Source organism: Pseudophryne corroboree, chromosome 4, assembly GCF_028390025.1.
Source record: "Pseudophryne corroboree isolate aPseCor3 chromosome 4, aPseCor3.hap2, whole genome shotgun sequence".
Lineage (NCBI taxonomy): Eukaryota > Metazoa > Chordata > Amphibia > Anura > Myobatrachidae > Pseudophryne > Pseudophryne corroboree.
The window spans coordinates 744367984-744394661 of record NC_086447.1 but is presented as its reverse complement, the minus strand read 5'-3'; the positions used below and the strand labels follow the sequence as shown (position 1 = coordinate 744394661).

Sequence of the window (26678 nt, the reverse complement as noted above, 5' to 3'; positions counted from 1 at the left end):
TGTGAGCACTGAGCACTCAGCACAGTCAGATATACATAGATGATGCAGCACACTAAGGCTGAGCACAGATATGGTATACTGTTACTGTGTCACTGTGTATCGTTTTTTTTTCAGGCAGAGAACGGATTATATTAAATAATAATATAATAAAAAAACTGCACTGGTGGTCACTGTTCAGTCACTAGTAAACTCTGCACTCTCTGAGAACTCCTAAGCTCCAGTAAATCAAGTGTCTCACTCTCACTCTCTCTCTTCTAATCTAAATGGAGAGGACGCCAGCCACGTCCTCTCCCTATGAATCTCAATGCACGTGTGAAAATGGCGGCGACGCGCGGCTCCTTATATAGAATCCGAGTCTCGCGATAGAATACGAGCCTCGCGAGAATCCGACAGCGGGATGATGACGTTCGGGCGCGCTCGGGTTAGCCGAGCAAGGCGGGAAGATCCGAGTCTGCCTCGGATCCGTGTAAAAAGGCTGAAGTTCGGGGGGGTTCGGATTCCGAGGAACCGAACCCGCTCATCACTACTAGATATGCCCCATCAGTTCCAAATACACATTCCCCCACAGTACCAGATATGCCACATTGCCAGATACACATGCTCCCACAGTGCTAGGTACACATATGCCCCCAGAGTGCCAGATATGCCCCCACAGTCCCAGATATGTCCAAACAGTGCCAGATATGCCCCCACTTTGCCAGATACACATGCCCCCACAGTGCTAGATATGCCCCCACAGTGCCAAATACACATATGCCCCCAGAGTTCCAGATATGCCCCCACAGTGCCAGATATGCACCCACAGTGCCAGATACACATACTACCACAGTGCTAGTTATGCCCCCACAGTGCCAGATACACATGTGCTACCAGAGTGCCAGATATGCTTCAGAGTGCCAGATATGCCCTAACAGTGCCAGATATATCCAAACAGTGCCAGATATGCCCCCACTTTGCCAGATAGACATGCCCCCACAGTGCTAGCAATGCCCCCACAGTGCCAGATATGCCCCCACTTTGCCAGATACACATGCCCCCACGGTGCCAGATATGCCCCCAGCAGTGTAACTCACCGTTGTTGCTGCTGCTGCCTGGGTCTGGCACTGTCTGCTGCTGCTGTTGGGGAGAGGAAAGCACAGCACGATCCTCCTCCTGCCCCTCTCCTGCCCTCAGTCCGGTCTCCGAGTCCTCCTGCGGCAGCGTCGTCCTGTACATCAGATCTGGCACCTGTCCGCGAGCCAATCAGAGCTTGTGGTCCAGCAGCGGAGGCTTCTGATTGGCTGCTGGTCCACGAGCTCTGATTGGCTCACAAACCGGCGTTTCAGTGTAATACACCTTACCGCCGGACTCATGGGGAGTGACTGGGCCGGCAGGAGATGCGCATGCTGCGCTCTCCTCTCTCCTACACCTGGTTTCTGCGAGGTGGCGGCTCGGCGGTACTGCGTATTGGCTAGTACTTTCTTACCGGTACGCAGTACCGCCATACTTGCAGCAGCACAGGACCCAGACAGCCAGGAAGGGAAGAGGAGAAATTGGAATCCCTGGGCCACAGCTTACAGCTCTTTCCCCCCCTCCTCTGTCTACTCTGATTGGGAAACTTCATTGGTAGCTCATAAAGCCTTATAATCCTGTGTCTCTGTGTATACTGTCGTGCTTGCATTCTGACTGGCTGGTTCTGCTGCTGCACAAGAGGGAGAGCTAGTGATGTTAGTGTTCTCCAGCCATGTGGCCCCTGACAGTGTGGGTGGGGCCCGGGGTACAGTATCCCCTGCACCCCCTTTAATCTGGCTATGCACGCTAGTTAACACCATCTTTATATGGCGCTAGCCAATTGTAGATTATGGGACACATCTACGCAAAACTTTTATTAAGGGAATACTTAGAAACCCTCTCCTTTAAACAGATCTCTGTCTGGTCCAAACCTGGAAGTAAAGCCATCACTTTTCCATTTTAGTTTTTTTTCGGGTTCTGTGAAAAGGCATTGCCAAAAACTGCAATATATTGCCTTAAGTAATAAAACTTATCAGGGCATTTACACCAATATTAATTAATAAGCCCCTAGAAAAGGAACTGAATACGCTATTTTAACTTTTTTTGCTACTATTATAAATAAAATTAGCCACTTAATTTCTAGCTACATGTTATTTTTTTTGCACGCATCAGGTTAAGCCCATATTGAAACATAACAAACTTGTACTGTATCTATAATAGGAATCAATCTAGTTTTAAGGACCTGTTGTACATTGGGGGTAATTCAGACTGGATTGCTGCAGTGGCAGCGATCGCGGTCTGCAATACTGTGTAGCGTGCGCTCGCGCACCATGGGAGCCCAGTGAGATGCTATCAGCATTGACAGGCAGAGGCGGTCACGTGGCGGGAGGGGGCGTGCTAATGGCCTAAGAACACCATTGGTGGGGCGCGGTATGGACAACGGAGGCGTATCCGGACTGTTGGGGAGGCGGGCCGCGGCGGCTGCGTGACATCACATGCTGCCGCTGCGACCTGGGACATGCCCAGAAGCTCCCTGCCAGCGCGCAGGAGCTGCGCTGGCAGGGAGCTACTCGTCAGCAACAAAGGCATCACCGCTGTGCAATGCTTTTGCACCTGTGTGGGGAAGGGGGGTGACTAGCCCTGTGCAGGACGTCCCCCCGCTAAATTTAGCACATCTATGATCAACTCTGAATTACCCCCAATATGTGTAGGAATTGACTTATGTCAGTGGTAATCAACAGGTGGCCCCGCAAGCCTTCACCTACAACTCTCAGTGCTACATATCTCATTTAGTCTCAGTTTTGCTGTAAAGCAGAGAATAAGACTGAATGGATGCAGCAGGCTTCTGCATCATGTGACATCAATGCAGGGACAGGCGCAAATGTAGGATTTACTTGGGGAGAGTTTCCATATCATATATAAACAGAAAACCACTGTGTTGTGGTTGAAACAGCTGTCGGGCTGCTGCTGACATATGGACTTCTATGGATCTGTAAGAATAAAAAGAACCTCCATTTTTTCATCAAAATGTGAGTGCTGTTTTTTTTCTTTTTCTGTGTGCTGGAAAAAATGAGTGCCTCTATATATATATATATATATATATATATATATATATATAATTATAAACACATATACAGTGCTCTGGACACTTTTCGGGTTTTGTGTTTTGGTTTTGGATCTGGATCTACGTTCGTGTTTTGGATCTGGATTGGTTTTGAAAAAAACACCCTTTCGTGTTTTGGTTTTGGATCTGGATTTTAAAAAAAAACATTAAAAAAAAAGCTAAAATCACAGAATTTGTTTTTTTTTTGTTCCTACGGTATTATTAACCCTAATAACATTCATTTCCACTCATTTCCAGTCTAACACCTCACACCTCACAATATTGTTTTTAGGCCAAAAGGTTGCACCGAGGTACAGTAGCTGGATGACTAAGGTAAGCAACACAAGTGGGCGGCACAAACACGTGGCCCATCTAGGAGTGGCACTTCAGTGGCAGACAAGATGGCAGTTTTAAAAATTAGACCCCAAAGAGCACATAATGCAAAAAAAAGGTGCAAGATGGAATTGTCCTTGGGCCCACCCACCCACCCTTATGTTGTATATACAAGACATGCACACTTTAACAAACCAATCATTTGAGCGAAATGATTGGTCTGTTTAGGTCCCCACCAAAAAAGAAGCAATTAATCTCTCCTTTTCAGAAACTGGCTCTACAGAGGCAAGATGTCATCCTCATCCTCCGATTCCTCACCTCTTTTAGTGTTTACATCCTCATCCCCACAGAGTATTGATTCATCCCCACTGGAATCCACCATCACAGGTCCCTGTGTACTTTCTGAAGGGAATTGCTGGTAAAGGCCTTCATCAAAGGTAATTTTGAAGAACATCATCTTCTCCACATTTTGTGGAAGTAACCTCCTACGCCAATCGCTGACAAGGTTACCGGCTGCACTGAACACTTTTTCGGAGCACACACTGGAATGGAAGGGGGGGGGGGGGGTGCAACTTAGGTAAAATAAAGCCAGTTTGTGCAAGGGCCTCCAAATTGCCTCTTTTTCCTACCAGTATACATACGGACTGTCTGACATGCCTACTTAGATGTTGTCACTGATATAATCCCCCACCATTTTTTCAATGGTGACAGCATCATATGCGTTGACAGTAGACATGTCAGTAATTGTTGGCGGCTCCTTCAGTCCGGACCAGATGTCAACACTAGCTCCTGACTGCCCTGCATCACCGTTAGTGGGTTGGCTAGGAAATGTTATTCTTTTCCTCGCAGCACCAGTTGCTGGAGAAAATAAAGAAGAAGCTGTTGACGGGTCATGTTCCGCTTGAGCTGACAATTTTCTCACCAGCAGGTCTTTGAACCTCTGCAGACTTGTGTCTGCCGGACAGAGAGATACAATGTAGGCTTTAAACCTAGGATCGAGCACGGTGGCCAAAATGTAGTGCTCTAAATTTCAACAGATTGATCACCCTTGAATCCTGGCAAAGCGCATGAAAGGCAACATCCACAAGTCCCACGTACTTAGCGGAATTGCTCCGTCTTAGTTCCTACTTCAATTTCTCCTTCTGCAAAAGCCTGATGAGGGGAATGACCTGACTCAAGCTGGCAGTGTCTGAACTGACGTCACGTGCGGCAAGTTCGAAAGGTTGGAGAACCTTGCACAACACGGAAATCATTCTCCACTGCGCTTGAGTCAGGTGCATTCCCCCTCCTTTGCCTATATCGTAGGTGGATGTATATGCTTGAAAGGCCTTTTGCTGCTCCTCCATCCTCTGAATCATATAGAGGGTTGAATTCTACCTCATCACTACCTCTTGCTTCAGGTGATGGCAGGGCAGGTTCAAGAGTGTTTGCTGGCATTCCAGTCTTCAGCACGCAGTCGCTGAATGTCGAAAGTGGGCCGCAATTTTTCGGGCAACCTAAAGCATCTCTTGCACGCCCCTGTCATTTTTCAAAAAATTCTGCACCACCAAATTAATTGTATGTGCAAAACATGGGACATGCTGGAATTTGCCCAGATGTAATGCACGCACAATATTGGTGGCGTTGTCAGATATCACAAATTCCTAGGAGAGTCTAAGTAGGGTAAGCCATTGTGCGATGATGTCCCTCAGTTTCCGTAAGAGGTTGTCAGCAGTGTGCCTCTTACGGAAACCGGTGATACACAGAGTAGCCTGCCTAGGAACGAGTTGGCGTTTGTGAGATGCTGCTGCTGGTGCCGCTGCTGTTGTTGATGCTGAAGGCAATACATCTACCCAGTGGGCTGTCACAGTCATTTAGTCCTTAGTTTGCCCTGCTCCTTGTCCACATGTGAGGGGTTAAGTGGACAGTGGGTATAAGCGCATTTTTGAGGACACTATTCTTAAGGTCTCTGTACAGCCTGGGAATCACTTGCCTAGTGAAGTGGAATCTAGACAGGATTTGGTACCGGGGACACAGTACGTCCCTCAACTGTCTAAATCCCACTGCACTAATGGCGGATAACGGATGCACGTCTAACGCCAGCATAGTTGTTATGGCCTCAGTAATCCTCTTTGCAACAGGGTGACTGCTGTCATATTTCATATTCTCGCAAAGGACTGTTGGACAGTCAATTGCTTAGTTGAAGTAGTACTAGTGGTCTTCTGACTTCCTCTCTGGGATGACGATTGACTCCCAGCAGCAACAACAGCAGCGGCAACAGTAGACGTACCACACAAGGATCCTCCGGAGAAATCCCGGATAGGAGAGGTCTCGTCAGTCATGCCAATGACATAGCTTGCAGGACTACTTTTGTTCCTGACTGTGGAGGAAATTGACGTTGAGGGAGTTGGTGGTGTCGATTACAGGAGCTTGGATACAACAGGAAGAAGGGATTTAGGTGTCAGTGGACTGCTTATGCTATTACCCAAAGTTTCTGAACTTGACAATGACTTCTGATGAATGCGATGCGGGTGACGTATAAGCGAGGATGTTCCTAGGTGGTTAACGTCCTTACCCCAACTAATTATTGATTGACAAAGACAACACATGGCATGACACCTGTTGTTCGGATTTGTGGAGAAATAATTCCACACTGAAGAGGTGGCTTTTTTAGTATATTGCCTAGGCATGGCAATGGGCTTTTTCATCCCATGGCCAACAACTGTCTCCACTGGTGCCTTATTCAAACAAACCACATCATCATCATCAGAATCCTCATTGTCAACTTCCTCCACAGCGTCAGCTACACCAATATCCTCCTCATCCTGGTGTACTTCTACAGTGAAATCCTCAATCTCAATATCAGCAACTGGACTAGCGGTCCTCCTCCCAGCACTTGCAGAGGGCGTGCAAATGGTTGTAGGAGCCTCCTCTTCCCATGCAGTCTTTGGAAAGTCATGCCTAGAAATGGCAACTGTGGACAAACTTGGACTCTCCTTGGGGATTTGTGATATCTCTGAACGCACAGTTGCTTTTTCCAGTACTCTAACAAGCGTAATTTTTTTTTTCGAGAGGGAGGAGGGCTTCCATTTTCATGAGAAGCTGAACCACCAGTCATGAACATAGGCCAAGGCCTTAGCCTTTCCTTGCCACTTCGTGTCGTGAATAGCATATTGCCAATTTTACGTTTCTCATCAGATAATTAAATTTTTTTTGTTAATAATTTTTGCTTCTTGGATTTTACATGCCCTTAGCAGACAACGTTGATGGAATTGCATCGTCAATGTCATGACTGGTGGCCGCAGCAGCTTCAGCACTAGTGCTAGGAACTGGAAGTGGTTCCTGGTTCTTTCACCATTTTTTCCACAAAATTTTTGTTCTCCATTTGACAGGACAGCATCACTTTTTTATTACAGCACAAAGAAAAGTGCCACTTTATTTTCACAGCACCCCTGTAATTTTACAGCATACAAGACAGGGTCAGTGTACCTTTATTTTCACAGCACCCCTGTAATTTTACAGCATACAAAACAGGGCAAGTGTACCTTTATTTTACCAACAGCACCCCTGTATTTTTACACATACAGGACAGGGCCAGTGTACCTTTATTTTCACAGCACCCCTGTATTTTTACAGCATACAAGACAGGTCCAGTTTACATTTATTTTCACAGCAACCCTGTAATTTTACAGCATACAAGACAGGGCCAGTGTACCTTTATTTTAACAACAGCACCCCTGTATTTTTACAGCATGCAGGACAGGGCCAGTGTACCTTTATTTTAATAACAGCACCCATGTATTTTTACAGCATACAAGACAGGGCCAGTGTACATTTATTTTAACAACAGCACCCCTGAATTTTTACAGCATACAAGACAGGGCCAGTGTACCTTTACAACACCCCTGTATTTTTTTACAGCATGCAGGACAGACCCAGCACCCCTGTATTTTTACAGCATACAAACAGGGCCAGTTTACATTTATTTTCACAGCAACCCTGTAATTTTACAGCATACAAGACAGGGCCAGTGTACCTTTATTTTAACAACAGCACATCATTAATTTTACAACATACAGGACAGGGCCAGCACCCCTGTAGTTTCACAGCACCCCTGTATTTTTACGGCTTACAAGACAGGGCCAGTGTACCCTTATTTTCACAGCACCCCTGTAATTTTACAGCATACAAGACAGGGCCAGTGTACCTTTACAACACCCCTGTATTTTTACAGCATACCGGACAGAACCAGCACCCCTGTATTTTTACAGCATACCGGACAGGGCCAGCACCACTGTATTTTTACAGCATACAAGACAGTGCCAGTGTGCCTTTATTTTCACTGCACCCCTGTATTTTTACAGCATACAAGATAGGGCCAGTGTACATTTATTTTCACAGCACCCCTGTATTTTTACAGCATACAGGACAGGGCCAGCACCCCTGTATTTTAACAACACCCCTGTAACTTTACAGCATACAAGACAGGACCAGTGTACCGTTATTTTAACAACAGCACCCCTGTAATTTTACAGCATACAGGACAGGGCCAGTACCCCTGTATTTTTACAGCACCCTTGTATTTTTACAGCATACAAGACAGGCCCAGTGTTCATTTATTTTCACAACACCCCTGTAATTTTACAGCATACAAGACAGGGCCAGTGTACCTTTACAACAACCCTGTATTTTTTACAGCATATAGGACAAAACCAGCACCCCTGTATTTTTACAGCATACAGGAGAGGGCCAGCACCCCTGTATTTTAACAACACCCTGTAATTTTACAGCATACAAGACAGGGCAAGTGTACCTTTATTTTAACAACATCACCCATGTAATTTTACAGCATACAGGACAGGGCCAGCACCCCTGTATTTTCACAGCACCCCTGTAGTTTTACAGCATACAAGACAGGCCCAGTGTACCTTTTTTTTACAGCACCCCTGTAATTTTACAGCATACAAGACAGGGCCAGTGTACCTTTACAACAACCCTGTATTTTTTACAGCATACAGTACCGAACCAGCACCCCTGTATTTTTACAGCATACAAGACAGGGCCAGTGTACATTTATTTTCACTGCACCCTTGTGATTTTACAGCATACAAGACAGGGCCAGTGTACCTTTACAACACCCCTGTATTTTTTACAGCATACAGGATAGAAGCAGCACCCTTGTATTTTTGCAGCATACAGGACAGAGCCAGCACCCATGTATTTTAACAACACCCCTGTAATTTTACAGCATACGAGTCAAGGCCAGTGTAACTTTATTTTAACAACAGCACCCCGTAATTTTACAGCATACAGGACAGGGCCAGCACCCCTGTAATTTCACAGCACCCCTGTATTTTTACAGCATACAAGACAGGCCCAGTGTACCTTTTTTTCACAGCAGCCCTTTAATTTTTACCGCATACAAGACAGGGCCAGTGTACCTTTAAAACCTTCCTGTATTTTTTAACAGCATACAGGACAGAACCAGCACCCCTGTATTTTCACAGCACCCCTTTTTTTACAGCATACAGGACAGGACCAGCAACCCTGTATTTTAACAACACCCCTGTAATTTTACAGCATACAAGACAGGGCCAGTGTACCTTTACAACACCCCTGTATTTTACAGCATACAGGACAGTGCCCCTGTAGAGCACAGTGACAGTACAGCAACACCAATGTACAGCTGCAGCACCCCTAACATCACAGGATACCACAGTGACAGGACAGCACCCCTAACAGCACAGGACACCACAGTAACAGGGCAGCACCCCTAACAGCACACAAGACAGCACCCCTAGAGAGCACACACTGACCCCACTTGACACCACCACCCACAGAGAGACAGAGGTTTGTCTCCCTCACTCTCCAAGTCCAGAGTGAAAATGGCGGTGACACGCGGCTCCTTATATGGAATCCAAAACCTGCAAGAATCCGACAGCGGGATTATGACGTTTTGCCTCGTTCTGGGTTCTGAGTCTGGTTGGATGTCCTGAGCCGGACTTGGTTTCCAGCTCAGATCGTGAAGTTCAGGGGGTTTGGATCTCAGAGATTCGAACCTGCTCATCTCTAATATATATAGATATGCGGGAAGCTCTAAGTGACATTGAATGGAAAATTTTGTTTCAAGGAAAAAATACTGCCTCGAAATGGGATGTATTAAAAATGCAGCATGATAACTATACTCGTAAAAATGTATTCCCATGGGCAGCAAACAAAGGAGTAATAATTCCAAACCAATGTGGCTTAACAAAAAGATTAAGAAACTAATGGGCAAAAAGAGGAGAGCATTCAAAAAATACAAATCAGATGGGAAGGCGGAGTCATTCCAGTATTATAAGGATTGTAACAAAATATGCAAACAAGAAATAAGAGCGGCTAAAGTAGAAACGGAAAAGCAAATAGCAAGGGGTAGCAAATCACACCCAAAAAAGTTTTTTTAAATACATCAACAGCAAAAGACTAAAGAAGGAGAGTATAGGCCTTTTAAAGGACAGGCTGGTCGTCTTATTCAAAAATGATAATTACATAGCGGAAAAATTAAATGAGTTCTTCTCGTCATATTCACAAGAGAGGACCAGATGCGGGGATTAACACTTAACCTCAGCAGCGATAATGTCCCACTGATAAGTACTTATTTAAGCGAGGAAGTAGTCTGTGAATGATTGAAAAAAAAATTAAGATTAATAAGTCAACTGGTCCCAATGGAATTCACCCAAGGGTTCTCAGGGAGTTACACTCCGAACGAGCAAGACCGCTATTTTTGATCTTCAATGACTCGCTTACATCAGACATGGTTCCCAAAGATTAGCATATAGCAGAAGTTGTGCCAATATAAATCTGATCTGGGTAATTATAAACCAATAAGTCTTACATCTATGGTGGGGAAAGTACTGGAAGGTATTTTAAGGCATAGTAAACAGAAGTTCTTTGAAGCCAATAAGGTTATTAATAGGAACCAACATGGATTTGTGAAGGACAGATCATGTCAAACCAACTTAATAGGCTTCTATGAAACAGCGCAAACCTAGATCAGGGTAAGGAGGTGGATGTAATCTTTTTAGACTTTGCTAAAGCTTTCGACACAGTACCGCACATGAGACTTATCTATAAGTTATAAGAACTGGAGCTAGGAAGCACAATGGGGGTAATTCAGAGTTGATCGCAGCAGCAAATTTGTTAGCAGTTGGGCAAAACCATGTGCACTGCAGGTGCGGTAGATATAATATGTGCAGAGAGAGTTAGATTTGGGTGGGGTGTGTTCAAACTGAAATCTAAATTGCAGTGTAAAAATAAAGTAGCCAGTATTAACCCTGCACAGACACAAAATAACCCACCCAAATCTAACTCTCTCTGCAAATGTTATATCTGCCTCCCATGCAGTGCACATGGTTTTGCAAATGGTCATAAATTCGGAGAGGGGCACTGAGTCTCTTCAGAATGAAGCATGGGCAACAAAACGGAGAATGAGGTTCAATACAGACATGTGTAAGGTAATGCACTTTGGTAGCAAGAACAAAAATACCATACTAAATACATACTAAATGGGGTACAACTAGGGGATTCTATACTGGAAAAAGACTTAAGTGTTCTCATATATAACAAACTTAGCAGTAGTACCCAAAGTAGGAGTGCAGCAAAGAAGGTAAACAAGGTATTAGCATGCATAAAGCAGGCAATTGATGCAAGGGATGAGCGAGTAATACTCCCATTATATAAATCCCTAGTGAGGCACCATACTACAAAAAGGATATCCTGGAACCAGAAAAGGTTCAGAGGCGGGCGACCAAACTGATTAAGGGGATGGAAAAACTAGAATACGAGGAAAGGCTTGCTAATCTAGGCATGTTCACATTGGAAAAGAGGAGATTAAGAGGGGACATGATCAACATTTACAAGTATACAAGGGGACAATACACAGAGCTTGCGGAGGATCTGTTTTTGGTAAGATCGACACAGAGGACACGTGGACACCTGCCTAGGTTAGAGAAGAGGAGATTTCGCACAATGAGATGAAAAGGTTTCTTCACAGTAAGGACAATACGTGTTTGGAACTCCCTGCCTGAGGGAGTGGCAGTGGCAGACTCTTTCAACACTTTTTTGAGTCAGCTAGATAATTTCTTAATGGATAGGGATATACATGGTTAAGATGGGTAGATCGCGCTCTATATTTAAAGTAAATAAATAAATAACGGCCATCTTTTTCATCATTTTCAATGTATAATATTAGTGCTAATAAAATAATACAGTGTAGGAGACCACCAATAGGTTGAACTCGATGGACAATTGTCTTTTTTCAACCTCAGAAACTATGTATATAGCACACACATGACTTGGTTCAAATAAGTAGTGCTGATAAAATGGATTGCATACACACACACACACACACACACACACACACACACACACACATACAGTATATATATATATATATCACATATAGGTGCGTGTGTGTATAATAAAAATAACTATATACAGTGTGACATACACATACATAACACACCACACACACACACACACACACACACACACACACACACACACACACTGTTTCAACTTCTGCATGATGTGACATCAATGCACGGACAGGCAAAAAAATGCAGGATTTACTTGGGGGGAGTTTCCCTATCATATATATACAGAAAAACACTGTGTTGTGGTTGAAACAGCTATCAGGCTGCAGCTGACATACAGACTTCTATAGATCTGTAAAAATAAAAGAACCTCTTTTTTTTCATCGAAGAGAGCTGTTTTTTTTCTTTTTCTGTGTGCTGGAAAAAGTGAGTGCATATACAGTATATATATATATATATATATACATACACACAGTATATATATATATATATATATATATATAAACAAACATATACATAGATATATATCTAAACATATAAACATATATACAGTACATATACAGTATACACACACACACATATATATATATATATATACATACACATGTATATAGCACACACATGACTTCATTAAAATAAAGAGTGCTAATAAAATGGATTGCATATGCACATACACGTGTGTGTGTGTGTGTGTGTGTGTGTGTGTGTGTGTATAAAAAAAAATCTGTATACAGATGCAGCCTCCGTTATCTTGGCTGGCTGAGGCGTTAGTCTTGATTGGGCATACGCAGCTTGCCTGGGCGCAAGGAGGCACGCCTAGTCGTAGGGAGGTGCATCTAGTCTTAGGGAGGCGCACAGAGCGTTTGGCGTTACCTTTAAGTGTAATACCTGCAATCATCCACCAGATGTCGCTTTTTAAAAACACCATTGTGCATGTGTGTGGTCTCCATTAAAATACAATACCGAAATACATAGAAAGAACTACTTTACAGGTGCGTCTCATTATGCTACAATATGCTACAGTATGTCATACAGTATATTACAGTGTACAGATGTAAATACAGTAGTACGGTATATACAGATGTAAATGAGCATGATAAAGCCACAGTATAGTCCATTGACATTAGGAATATGTGAGCGTCCAAGTCACGCAGACAAATCAACAAATAAAACCAGTCGTGTACACAGACGCAAACGAATGTGTTACAGGTACATTGTGGTCTATTGCTGTTAGGGATATTGTATGTTAGCGTCCTACTCCCGTAGCCATTATGGCATAATCAAAACCAATGGGCTTATTCATCTGTCGGTGGCGACGTGTCCGAGTGGTGAAGTGTTCCGCTTCCCATGCTTAGAGTCCCGGGTTCGATTTCCAAAGTGCGAATGCATGTTAGTTTTTTCCAGACACTTTATTAATTTTTTAAATTTTTGTATCTATTGTACTGTACTATTATTTCACATTCAATAGAAGTATGCATACAAGTTTTACATAAATCAGGGCAAAGCTGCAGGAGCGTATCTACTGTAAAATACACAGCGGTTACGAAGATAAGGTTCTATGCACTGTATGGTACACATACAATTCTGTAGCAGGGAAAGACTCGATTGAAATGGCTACCACCCATGACTCCTTGTCTCGTGGAAGCCCTCAGCTATGGAGCGAGCGACGGCATAGGTTTTGCAGGCTACAGGGCAATGCTGAAGGAGCACAATCCCCTAGCTAAAATACACAGGGGTGATAGGGCTAGGTGAGCTCTATGCACATTACAATACACCGGACTCGATTGCATAGCAAGCTGACAAAATGGCCACCACACGACTCCCCCCGCCTCGTGGCAGCACTCAGCTATTGAGCGAGCAATAGGTTTTGCAGGGTGCAGGGCAATGCTGAAGGGGCATCACAAACCCCCAGCTAAAATGCACAGGGGCGATAGGGATATGCAAGCTCTATGCACATTACGATTCTGTACCATACCCTGCAACATTTTACACATGAAAACCGATACAAATTAGGAAAGGGGGTGTGGCCATGGGTAAAAGGAGGAGTGTCCACGGTCCCTTTCCTATATTTTCAGTGTTAATTTGGAGAGTCAAAAATTGATACAAAGACCTTTTTGGCAGGTACAGACCCTAAAAAAAAGGAACTGTACCTGCCAAAAAGGTACAGTTGGAGGGTACTCTATGCGAAACACCAGACTCGATCGCATAGCAAGATGACAAACTACAGAGCAATGCTGAAGCAGAGTCTCAATACCCTAGCTAAAATACACAGGAACAATGAGGTCCCGTAGAGTGATCAATTAATAAATATACTGTAGTGTATACAGACGCAAAACAAGGAGTTTAAACAACAATACAGTGTGATCCATTGAAGTCAGGGATACATACAGTACAGTACAGTACAGTACGTGAGTGGCCAAGTCCCCTAGCCATTAGGGCATAATCTAAAACCAATGGCAAGGGATTACTGCTTACTGTACATTTAGACATGAGCTTGTGTATCTGTCATGAGGCGTTTTTTTCCCTGACACTTTTTTTTCTATTGTAATATACTGTACTGTACTTTACATTCAATAGAGATACTGTTTGCACACAGGTTTTACATGAATCAGGGCAATGTTCCAGGAGCGTCTCATTACGCTATCTAAAATACACCACAACTATGGATGGGGATATAGTGAGTCCTGTCACCATAAACTGTCTGCTGTGTACAGCAGATTTCCATCTGGGATGCATTTGTGAGTTTGTAATAAAAAATAATAATTTACTGTACATTTAGTGTATACAGTACCTCTAATACACATTTCCCGTGGAAAAGACTGTACAGTCCTGTACAGAACTGTACATGGAGCATTTTCTTTACTGATCCATTTATTAAATTTTTTTTATTCACTCTGTACACTGAACCTTTGGTCCTCCAGCTGTTGTTGAACAAACTACACATACAGTGCCAGCATGCCTTGCTAGTTGTGCTGTTTTGCCATGCTAAAACTGTTGCAGGGCATGCTGGGATGTTTAGTTCAACAACAGCTAGAGGACTGAGGGTTTCCCATTCGCCATTTTCAGGGGTGTGTGGATTCCGGCAACCGGATCTCGGCCGCTGGGATCCAAAGTCATGAAAGTAGCACCAGAATTCTCGTTAAACAAAACAACTGGGAAACAAGGCAGAAATCAGAGAGTAGTGTGCTTACCGGATGAGATGGGGCCTGGCGGCGCCTCCTCCTCCTCCTGGTTCTGTGGTGGGTGTGGGCGGGCATGTGGCAGTGGTACTGTGGGGGGGAAAAACAGTACCGTAAGTGAAGCTGTCAATTTGTAACATGTACTGTACAGTATCCAGGACACATGTACAGTAGTGTAATGATGACAGTCGCACCAGAAATCTCGTTACACAATACCACTAAGGTGTGTCGACCTAGGCGGTGTCGTTTTTGACATGGATAGTAAATGCAAAAACAATTGGAAAAATGTATTTTAAAAAACTTGACCTTTTGACCCTGGTTAATGTTTGCACCTTGTTTATCCATTTGTTTACCACAGGTACTGTATAGACCAGATACCTCCTGCTACAGCAGACCGTTTTATACAGTACCTGTAATTACAGTAGCTTAAAGTACAGCAATCTACTGTACTGTACTTACAGTCAGGAATGGCCTGCAGGCGTCTTGGGGTCCTCCGGACAAGGTCACTCCATTGCCTTTGGAGTGGCCTCATGGTCCTACTCCGGTTGTACTTCAGGAGGATCTCCCTGCGTGCCCTCCGGTATGCTCTCTCCTTCTCGTTGCTGGTGAGAGCTTGGTCCCTGTGTTGGGGCATGCTTAAATAAAACTTAACTTTTAATTAGAATAGGATAAGAATGTAGTACATTGACAGACACACATATATTTATAGTCCTAAAAGAGGAGGACAAAAAAGAAGAATCTGGACCTCTCTCTACTATTATCATAGGAATCTGAGAGTAGGTTCTGAAAGAATTTAGTGGTTAAAGATTACAAATAAGAATAAACATTCTCAATTAATGTAGTCATGGTGATGGGACCACAAACGGAGCAGTTTCTCCGTGACCGTAAATTCCCTAACCACATGTTTTTGCTGCTCTCAGTTAATATGAAGGGTGTGTGATAGTGAAGTCAAATCACTTCCTATTGGAAAAGGGGTTATATTACTGCCATATCTCTCTGGTTACGCCCAATCTCGCCTGATCTTGGAAGCTAAGCAGTGAGGAGCCTGAATAGTACCTAGATGGGAGACTACTAGGGAATCTCAGGTGCAGTAATAGATATCTGTATCTCTATGTGAAAAGCAGAAGTGCTGGAGCAACCTTTGACCCTACTGATTTTCATACTTTTTTTCTCTCTTATTTGTCTGATCTCAGACTTGTTAAATATATCACTTACCTGTTAATATCCTTAGATTCCTATCCGTGTATGTAAAACCGAAGTGTTGGAGCAATTATTGACTCTATTGTGCATCTGATTTCGGACTTGCACACATTTTGCATTCATTATCCCATACATTGATCAGAAAGCTAGAATTAGCAGTTTACCTCCCACTAGGATACCAGGATAAATTCATCACAATTGGCATTGGTCAATGGACCTATACTTTTAGTCTACTAAAAATTGTTGTCATATCAAATGCCATTGTGACTTATATTTGAAATCTTTTTCTCTTTTGATGTAGAAACCAATCTTTGATATTTTCATCTTAGGTGTCACTGTCACCTCATTTATTACATTAATTGAGAATGTTTATTCTTATTTGTAATCTTTAACCACTAAATTCTTTCAGAACCTACTCTCAGATTCCTATGATAATAGTAGAGAGAGGTCCAGATTCTTCTTTTTTGTCCTCCTCTTTTAGGACTATATATATATATGTGTGTCTGTCAATGTACTACATTCTTATCCTATTCTAATTAAAAGTTAAGTTTTATTTAAGCGTGCCCCAACACAGAGTCTCTCTTTCCCTCTTTAAACATTACTATGTACTTTTGACTCTGGGTGCACCACCAACTACAATAACTCCTTGAATACCGTTTACAGGCATCTCTCATGCAAATGCACTGTTGGTTACAAGGGACAAATTTGATAAAGAGCCAGTTATAAAAAGATTAGTTTTAGTCCTATGCGGCACCAAATTAATCCTTTTCTGAGAGCTTGGTCCCGCCAGCAAACAATCCTATCCCAGTGGATTAATAAAGAGACTGTTTCAATCTCCCCCGATTGGCATTTTTTCTCCCCCGATTGGCATTTTTATACTAAATGGATTGGAATTTTTATACTAAATGGATTGGATTGAGTGTTCATTAGATGCTGAAACCAGGGCAGAAAAGTGTTTTGATATATATCTCCCTTACCTTGCCTCTTTACCTCCACATGACCAGGAATTCACTAGACAAGCTGTTAGGCTGATGACCTGGTACAACTTGAAAATGTTGACCAGGGGTCCCCACCTTTCTAATACCTCTTGGGATCATTGCTGATGCATTGATGTTCTGTTCCTCCTCTGCCTCAAATTCCCACAATATCCTTTGAATGGTAGTTGTCCATGTGTATTATTGTAGTCTTGCTACTCCATGTGACGTGAGTCTTGCTACTCCATGTGATGTGAGTCTTGCTACTCCATGTGACTTGAGTCTTGCTACTCCATATGACGTGAGTCTTGCTACTCCATGTGACTTTTGTCTTGCTACTCCATGTTACTTGAGTGTAGCTACTCCATGTGACGTGAGTCTTGCTACTACATGTAACTTTAGTCTTGCTACTCCACATTACTTGAGTCTTGCTACTCCATGTGACCTGAGTCTTGCTACTCCATGTGACTTTAGTCTTGCTACTCCATGTTACTTGAGTCTTGCTACTCCATGTGAAGTGAGTTTTGCTACTCCATGTAGCTATGTTTATTTTAACTTCCCATTTTATAATTTTCATATTTGCTACATGTTAGAATTTCTGGTTGGAATGCTCATGTATGTTATTTACTCTGCATTTTACATGTTGTTGTATATTGTCTTCTAGATTAATTTTTTAATAAATACATTAAAAAAAGAATACACGTGAAGGATGTTACTGTATTATCAATAAGGTCATTTTTTGTTCAAATTCACCTACCATCCTAATATGTATGGGCAACAAAATAATCATCATAGACAATTAAAATCTGATTGTTGTGGATTGTATTTAATCATGCATGAGTGAAAATCAGGTTGAATGATAGCCTCCTTAACCACGTGTGTTGGATCATTAATTGGCCTTGAAGTATTGTGATTTGGTTGTTTGGCCATTAACTACAGTAGGTTGGTATCATTTAATGGTTGGTTAAATTTCCCATGTTTGTCCAATTTACTCATGGATCTAGTTGCTTGGTAGTCACAACAAAGGCATAGAGCAGAAAAGTAGGATTCCTACACATGATGGATTAGAATGTAACAATAGAAGAATGGTATGGAATATTACAGTCTAATGGTACTCCTCAGAGTAAATCAATTCTAGTAAAATGGATTTGGCATATGTGGGTTTTCCTCAAGTCTTACGTACAGGTCCACCTATCCTCTCCTGGTAATCTGTACAATCTCTGTCACTGTGGAGGGATCCGATGAGCTTGTGCCTACAATGTCACTGCATATGATTGAAGGAAAAAACAATGGTTCCCTAATGCACACTGAGTGAATAATATTCCTACATAATAGTCAGATAATACGGAGATCTTGGTTGCGTATATCTGCAGATATAGGGTTAAGCCCCCAGGCCGATCGACAAGGCCTCTCCGTCACTGGGGGTCCCTAATATTAGGTATGGGTCCGGGGTGCGGGACCCCATAATGTCGGCACAGGTCGGCTACCCCAGGTCAGCACACAGGTGAGAGTTAATAGGGTTAATAAGAAGCACAGAAGTGCTATGTGAGTGGTGTGATTAAAATAATACAAAAATATATACAAAGTGATAGGGAAACTCATAAGTGTTAATAAAGTGTTAGGGTGTGCCGACCTGAAGCAGCCCAGCGATACCGACACAGGGGCCACCACACCCCACACCCACCCCATAAATAATTCCAAATATGTCTGGGTTGAATTCCCAGTGTAAGGCCACATGGTAATGGCTCCTACAGCATCTGAGAGCCAGCTTACCTGGGGATACCCCTGACTTCCCCCTATGGCAGTCTAGAGTCAGCAATCCCTCCTAATGCTGACCCGTTCATGCCTCTCAATACAATGCAAAAAAATGGTGAACTGCTCAATCAGATAGTGATGTCACTCAGGTGCTAAACCCCTCCCTTTTAGCACCTGAGTGACATCACTATCTGATTGAGCAGTTCACCATTTTTTTGCATATGATTGAGACAGGAAAGATCACCCTTGATTATTATATAGATGTAGAAACACAAAGAGAATAAGGAGTACTGTATGAGACGAGGGCACTGGGTGTGTTGTATTCATGCAATACCCTAAGTGCCCTCGTCCATAGACTACTATTTTTGTTCTCTTTGTATTTCTACAGTTACAGCAAACGGCCAACACGCAACATAAGTACATGCCATAATACTGGTTATGTAGTCTAGTTATATCATTCTAAAAACAATGTTTAATTAAATACAATGTCACTTTCACCTGTCACATTTAGAACAGTTATAAACTTCATTATTCTTCACTTCACATCTCTCAAGACCATGAATATTGCTAACATGATTTGTGTGGTAGGCAAATTATATTATAATACTAGCCAGGCCAGTTACTGGTCTGATTCATCATGATTGAGACTAGTATCTTTGGGACTATACTTAATTATTTTAGCCTTGTTACGATCCTTTAGTACCTGTGTATTAAGCTGACTTTTAGTATTTATTATGTGTCCCTGCTCACTATAAATGTTTGGCTCTAAATGTACCCATCATGTGACAATTGAATGACTGAGTGTGACATAATGTTTTTTTTTTCCCTGAAATCTCTGTATAACGTGTTCCAAAGCTGTCAGACACTACTGCTTCTAAACCTTGTATTCTGCGGCTTGGAATTATGGTAGAGCACTATTCTGTGGCACAACTTTGATAAGCAAAGTTCTGATTGACAGGTACTTATCATGATTGCTTATCTATTTTTAAGATACAGTTTGTCACTTCAGCATCCTGACTCATCTTTGTCCCCTACTTGTGCTTTTAGCTACATTTCAGAATGTAATACATATTCTCTCTCCTCTTTTCTAGTGGCTCCTTGTTTCAGCTTCATTGTCTAAATGTCTTCAAAAAAACATATTTGCTTTACGAACTGTCATCCTGACATTTAAAAAATCAAACATAACAACTCAACTCTCTGTACCAATCTCTTAGATATACATTAAATGTTGATGTTGATTCTACTTTCCATCCTGCACTATCTGTTGTTATATCTGAATGTCACCATGGGCCAGGCCCTACACAGCTGGCAGAGAGCAGAGCTTGGGAGACACTGTGCTCAACCCTGAACAGCTGGAGAATGGGATTGCATTTGGTGCACTCCTATTGGCCGCAAGATAAAGCAGTCATCTTGAAGGCAAGATGTTTATTGCTCAAATAGTCTTAAAAAGACTCTTCCTCTTCCTCTTACAAGTATTGCTTGGGGGTTACAGCATACAGATGTTCACAAGCAGTAGAACACTTCTTGATGTCACAGAAGGCACAGATGTAGCCACGCTCATCATTGCTCCTGCTGTGCCATACAGGCATCCTATTCGCACCATACAAATAGCGCAGGTTATTGAAGTAAGGTGTGATAAGGTACTAGAGGATCCACAGAGTGTAATACACAGCTTCACCACTGGGTGGCGGTTGTTCCACTAATGAAAACTACAGTATAGCGCTGAACAGCAGTAAATGGATATGGCACAGCAGAATACTGCACAATGTAGCAAGTCCTGACAAGCAGGCCAGTGCACAGTAAATACAGTAGTTATTTTATTAATACAGTAATACTGCAGGGCAGACTACAAAATCACCAGAAAGACAGGCACCCAGTGACAATATTCCTTACAACAGAACGTTCCCCTGGCGCACTGTATAAAATGATCCTTACATTAAGTAGAAATGTGAACACAGAAAAAGATTTGCTCGGTGTCTTTGAGTCACCCAAATAATAGCACAGTTCAGAGTTCTACACAGATCTCTGAAAGAAAAAAACATCATTACAATCAGCGACAGAGTTGGGACACACAGCAAAATAAAAAAAAATTACAATGAGCGACATCACTATGTCACTGCAGGATCAGTCACCTGTCTCCGTGGCTCTCTTGGCATAGTGGTATCACTGATGGTTACCATGCTTGTGAGCTAGGGTTCGATTGCCGCAAAGGACAAGATGTTTTAAAAAAACTATTTGGAATACTTTTTTGTTATCAAATTTATGCTGGATAAACTGTATCTTTTAGATTGCAAGTCCCATTTTATTACACACTGTGACTTGTGCAGTACACGTTGTTCAGCAAACGCTCACATAATGTTAACATGCCTTACAAATGAACGCTGGGCCTCAGGATTGCTGTATAAAGTGATCACGCACGGTAACTAAAAATTACAACACAGAAAAAGATCTGCTTGCACTTGAACTGACTGTGCGTCGCACACAACCAGCAATACCTTATATGCATCGCTCATAGGATGCACAAGCAGCTTCTGCTGATTAAAATGATATGTGGCATGCCTATATTCTGTGTGTGAGTGTGGCTGTATCTGCATACGAAATTCTACGTTCAGTGATTTCGAGGAAAACACTGTAATGCAACATTTCCTATGCAGATACAACCGCAGTCACACTTTTTAATCAGCAGAGTCTGCTTGTGCATCCTATTTCTATAGTTATGCATATAAGATGCATTTACGGCAAAAAAGACACCCCACGTTAGCAGAGCTGCCCGGGAAGTGACTGCTCAATCATGCCAGGCATCTCGCGGTGCAAATGAACACACTTTCTGTGCCTTCTGGGTTCCCTTACCCCAACCAAATCCAGCATGAGCCTTTCAATTATATAGTGTATTGGCTGTGTTGTGTTTGTCATTTACTAAGCAGTACACCCAGTGTGTGAAATCATAAGTCTCATGGAGGGTGGGATTGGGGGTGCCGCAGGCCCCTATTCCCCAGCTCTGTGCGCTACACGGGGGTTAACAGCCACACTACCACCTGAGTGCTACAGCCACGGAACTCATTTCTTCCCTCTCAGTGCCGGGGGTACATTTTTAAAAAAGTTGTCGCTAGCACTGGTAACACAGTAAGGAAACGGCACCTAGCACCAACAGTACATTTTAATATGGTGCCTATTGCCTCTTTAAATAGGGTTTGACCCCTTCAGGACTTGGACCCAGCCACACACTAAATAACCATGGCAGACATGTTCGAGATTGAAGCTCTGGCCCTTACTACGTAGATATAATATGGTACTCAAAATGTTCAGAATGATGGGATAGGGGCAGATATTAATAACCCGGGCCCAGGTCTCCGGGAGGGTCATGATGGTTGTCCTGGACAATGCCCTTTTCAGTACTCTGACCCTATGGCTGTCCTAATGACCCTGCAGATGTGTTGCAGCATCCCATTCCCCTAGTAGTTAATAAAGTACACAGGTTGCTATGCTTAAAATTCTTGTTGTCTCTGCAAGCAGGGCCCATCTGCTTGGTGATTCTATGCTTTCACACAGATACAAATTGAATAGGCCCTGTTCCTGTTATTGTGAATTCTGGTGGCACTGTTTGAGTTTGTGGTAGCCTGATTTTGTTAACCTAATTTTCCTACAGTGTTATTGCAACCTTGCTACCAGAGTGCTACCCTGTGTTCCTGCAGTCTTGCTTCCTACAGTACCTAGTGTTTATGAAACATTGATACCAGAGTGCTATCATATGTTTCTACAACTCTGCTGCTAGGGTGCAATCCAGATTTATTGCAGCTTTGCTACCAGTATGTTATACTAAATGCCCGCAAAATTGATATTAATGTGCAGTGCTGTATTCTTTCAACTTTGCTACGTGTGTAATCCTGTGTTCCTAATATTTTGCTGTCAGAGTGCTGTTTCAAGTTCCTGATTTCCTATCACCAGTGTTCTATCGTGAGTTCCTGACACTCTGCTATCCATGAGCTGTATTCTTGTGTATTTAAAGGTTTAATAAATTACTATTATGTGACCACGCCCCTTTGTTTTTGAGACCACGACCCTTTTTGGGGGCGCGCGCAGCAGGCAATACCCTTATTGCATGGGCACTGGGGGGAGGGGGGGGAGTTCCACCACCTCTCTAGGACCACTTTAAGCACTGCATATATGTATATATATATATATATATATATATATAGGTATACCCAAAGACGGCACTCACTGGTCTCACAAAGAAATACTGGACAACGTCCTCTTATCAACGTTTCGGGTTTATTTCAACCCGTCATCAGGATACACATAACAATTAACAAGTGACAAAGACATACCTTATATACCCCTCCATGCTGCCAAACGAGCGCGCCAAACTTTGATCCCAGCCGTCTAATCAGTGTAAACACACTCCTCCCGGAAGTCCATGTACGTGAGCACATCGCGTCCGGTTGTCTTAGCAACCTGTAACAACACCCAGGCCGTCAGCTATGACTCGCACCAATGACGGTGCATGCCATCACACGCTTCACTAAAAGACCAATCAGCAGGCGTGCCGCATCCCTCTCACGGAGCTCACCGGCCGCCGTAGTCATTCCCATAGCAACCTAATATAGCTGATAACACAAGCTAAACGTAGCGTACGGTATCCATGGCAACCCGTTTGGCAACACAGATCAACAATACCACCACATACCTACAGAAATTACAAAAAAACACAATAATATCTAAACTCATAATTAATACCAACACAGAACAAAGTGCTCAATGCATCGAAAACCATAATACATAACCTGCAAGTACAATTTATAAAAAGACATTTTATGACGTCACTAAAACTATGGAGGTCATTCCGAGTTGTTCGCTCGCAAGCGGATTTTAGCAGATTTGCTCATGCTAAGCCGCCGCCTACTGGGAGTGAATCTTAGCATCTTAAAATTGCGAACGATGTATTCGCAATATTGCGATTACACACCTCGTAGCAGTTTCTGAGTAGCTCCAGACTTACTCGGCATCTGCGATCATTTCACTGCTTGTCGTTCCTGGTTTGACGTCACAAACACACCCAGCGTTCGCCCAGACACTCCTCCATTTCTCCAGCCACTCCTGCGTTTTTTCCGGAAACGGTAGCGTTTTTTCCCACACGCCCATAAAACGGCCTGTTTCCGCCCAGTAACACCCATTTCCTGTCAATCACATTACGATCGCCAGAACGATGAAAAAGCCGTGAGTAAAATTCCTAAGTGCATAGCAAATTTACTTGGTGCAGTCGCAGTGCGAACATTGCGCATGCGCATTAAGCGGAAAATCGCTGCAATGCGAAGATTTTTACCGAGCGAACAACTCGGAATGAGGGCCAATGTACATATATGTCTATACTCATAACTGTACCATATATCAAAATATCATGCCTAGGTCAAAAAATAAAGACCACAGCATTACCAATACATATTGTAAGTGAGGTGATCATTGAGGCCCCTAGGTTTAACAGTATCTAACACCTGAATCCATTTTGTCTCAATCTGCAACAGCCTCTTATGCCGATCACCACCCCTCGGGCTCTCCGGCACATGATCGATAATAATGTACTTGAGGCTAGATAGTGAATGATTGTTCTCCACAAAATGTCTTGCCACAGGTTGTTCAGATGGTTTACCCATCAGTGCCGCCCTAATTGACGACCTTTGTAGGGTCATCCGCTCCCTAAAAGTACGTATAGTTTTACCTATATAGCAAGAACCACAGGGACACTTAATCATGTAGACCACAAAACTCGTTGTACACGTGACCGCTGATCTTATCATATACCTCTTACCACTATGTGGATGGAAAAACATTTACTAGCGATCATGAAACGACATGTTGTACATCCAGAACACTTATAACAACCCCCATATACAAACAAAAAACCCAGCACTCACCAAAGTAAGCTCACTTATCCTCAACAATTCAATAAATAAATGATGGGGGTTTAGTTAGTGGATTGAATTGAATTGTTGAGGATAAGTGAGCTTACTTTGGTGAGTGCTGGGTTTTTTGTTTGTATTTATTAGAGCGATGTGGCCATGGGCTACATGCACCCCGCCCTGTGAGTGGTAAGTACAGCTGTGCACCCCGCTTTTGTGGTGGAGAGTGCTGTGTTACATGCACCCCAACCTGTGAGTGGTAAGTGCATAGCTGTACCCCGCTTCTGGGGTGGCGAGTGCTGTGGTTTTCTCTCTGTGTGTATATATATATATATATATATATGTATGTGTATATATATATATATATATATATATATACATGCAATAAAATGGACTCCGGCACTTGGATGTGTCCCTGCACGGGACTGTCTTGCTAAGGTGCCCTCCTCCGTGGACAGCGTCCACATTACATATGAACAGTGAAAAACGAGGCGGCACTCAGAGGCTTCAGAAAAACAGCAAGCTTTGTATTAAGTGCAGATCAACGTTTCGGGGTCTCCCCCTTCGTCAGGATTAGTGCAAAATGTCAAACAGTGTGAATAAATACCACTTACCCCCAATCAGAACATCCCCGCATGCTGATGCCGCTGGCCGCAGCCGCCGGACCTCCGTTCTGACGTCACCCGCGTCTCAGCGGAAGTGACGCGCCGGGAGCCCGTCGGCGCGTCCATGGCAACGCACCCTGGTAACGGAGTTGTACACAATGCATGAATTGAAAACACCAGTGTCAGTTTCTGATAACAACGTATCATGCCCACTTAAAAGTGTTTGCTGCAATATAATGCAGCACCATAATTAAAAACCAACAGTGAACAGTTAATATATTACCAGGTTAAAAAACAACATATAAGTGATAAAAAACATAATGCACATGCAAACAAATTACAAGATAAAAATACACATCAGTGACCTGCAATGCACCGGCAATTACTAGATGCAAATGCATTTTATATTAGTATATATTGCAACTACCCCCTGGACCTAGCATCCTATCCTATATGAAATTGATGAGCCCTAGGTTATCATTAAGACCCACAGGCCTAAGAGTGTTAAGCCTGTGGATCCACCGGGATTCCAGCTGCAATAGCTTTTTCCCTCTGTTACCACCTCGCATAGATTCAGGAACGTGATCGATTATTCTATGTTTAAAAGTGGCCATAGTGTGTCGGTGCTCCAAAAAATGTTTGGCCACAGGTTGGTCACCCTTCCCTGTGGCCAAAGCATTCCTAATGGCCAGTCGGTGCTGTGCCATCCTGATCTTAAACTGGCACTCTGTTTTGCCTATGTAAAATCTGCCACAAGGGCACATAATGGCATACACGACAAATTTAGTGGTGCAGGTAAGAGGCCATCTAATCGGGAATTTTTTACCGGAGCAGGGGTGCATAATGTGATCGCCCACGGACATATGCGAACACGTTGTGCACCCAGTGCATTTGAAGCAGCCATTCTTGCGTTTCAGAAAATGTTTCGGTTCCTCTCTGAACTTGGCCATATCTGTTTTAACGAGCAAATCTTTGATGCTGCGCCCCTTCACATAGGTAGGCATGATGTGATGATGTTTAAACATTGGCAACTCAGGGTCAGAGGTTACCACCGGCCAAAGCTTCTTAATCTGTTTTTGAATATGTTGGCTGTGTACGTTATAAGCACTAACCCATGGGATTACGTCACCTAACTTTTTCTTCCCTGCAGGGGCCAAACAGTCAATTCTATTCCTTTTTACTGCCTTGTTACGGGCTTGAGTTAGCAGTTTTTGGGGGTACCCTCTGACTCGTAGTCTGGCCTCCATCTCGTCTAGCTGTCTGTCCCTTTCCTCAAGGTTACTGTTGATTCTGCATACTCTTAATAATTGG

General features: G+C 43.0%; 1 protein-coding gene and 1 pseudogene across 2 annotated transcripts in view; both read left to right on the top strand.

The window, feature by feature from the left end:
- The window catches only part of SYNDIG1 (synapse differentiation inducing 1), a 624247-nt gene that overhangs the window by 412036 nt on the left and 185533 nt on the right, over positions 1 to 26678 (top strand). The window lies entirely within an intron of this gene.
- LOC134913138 (5S ribosomal RNA) lies at positions 15918 to 16036 on the top strand (annotated as a pseudogene).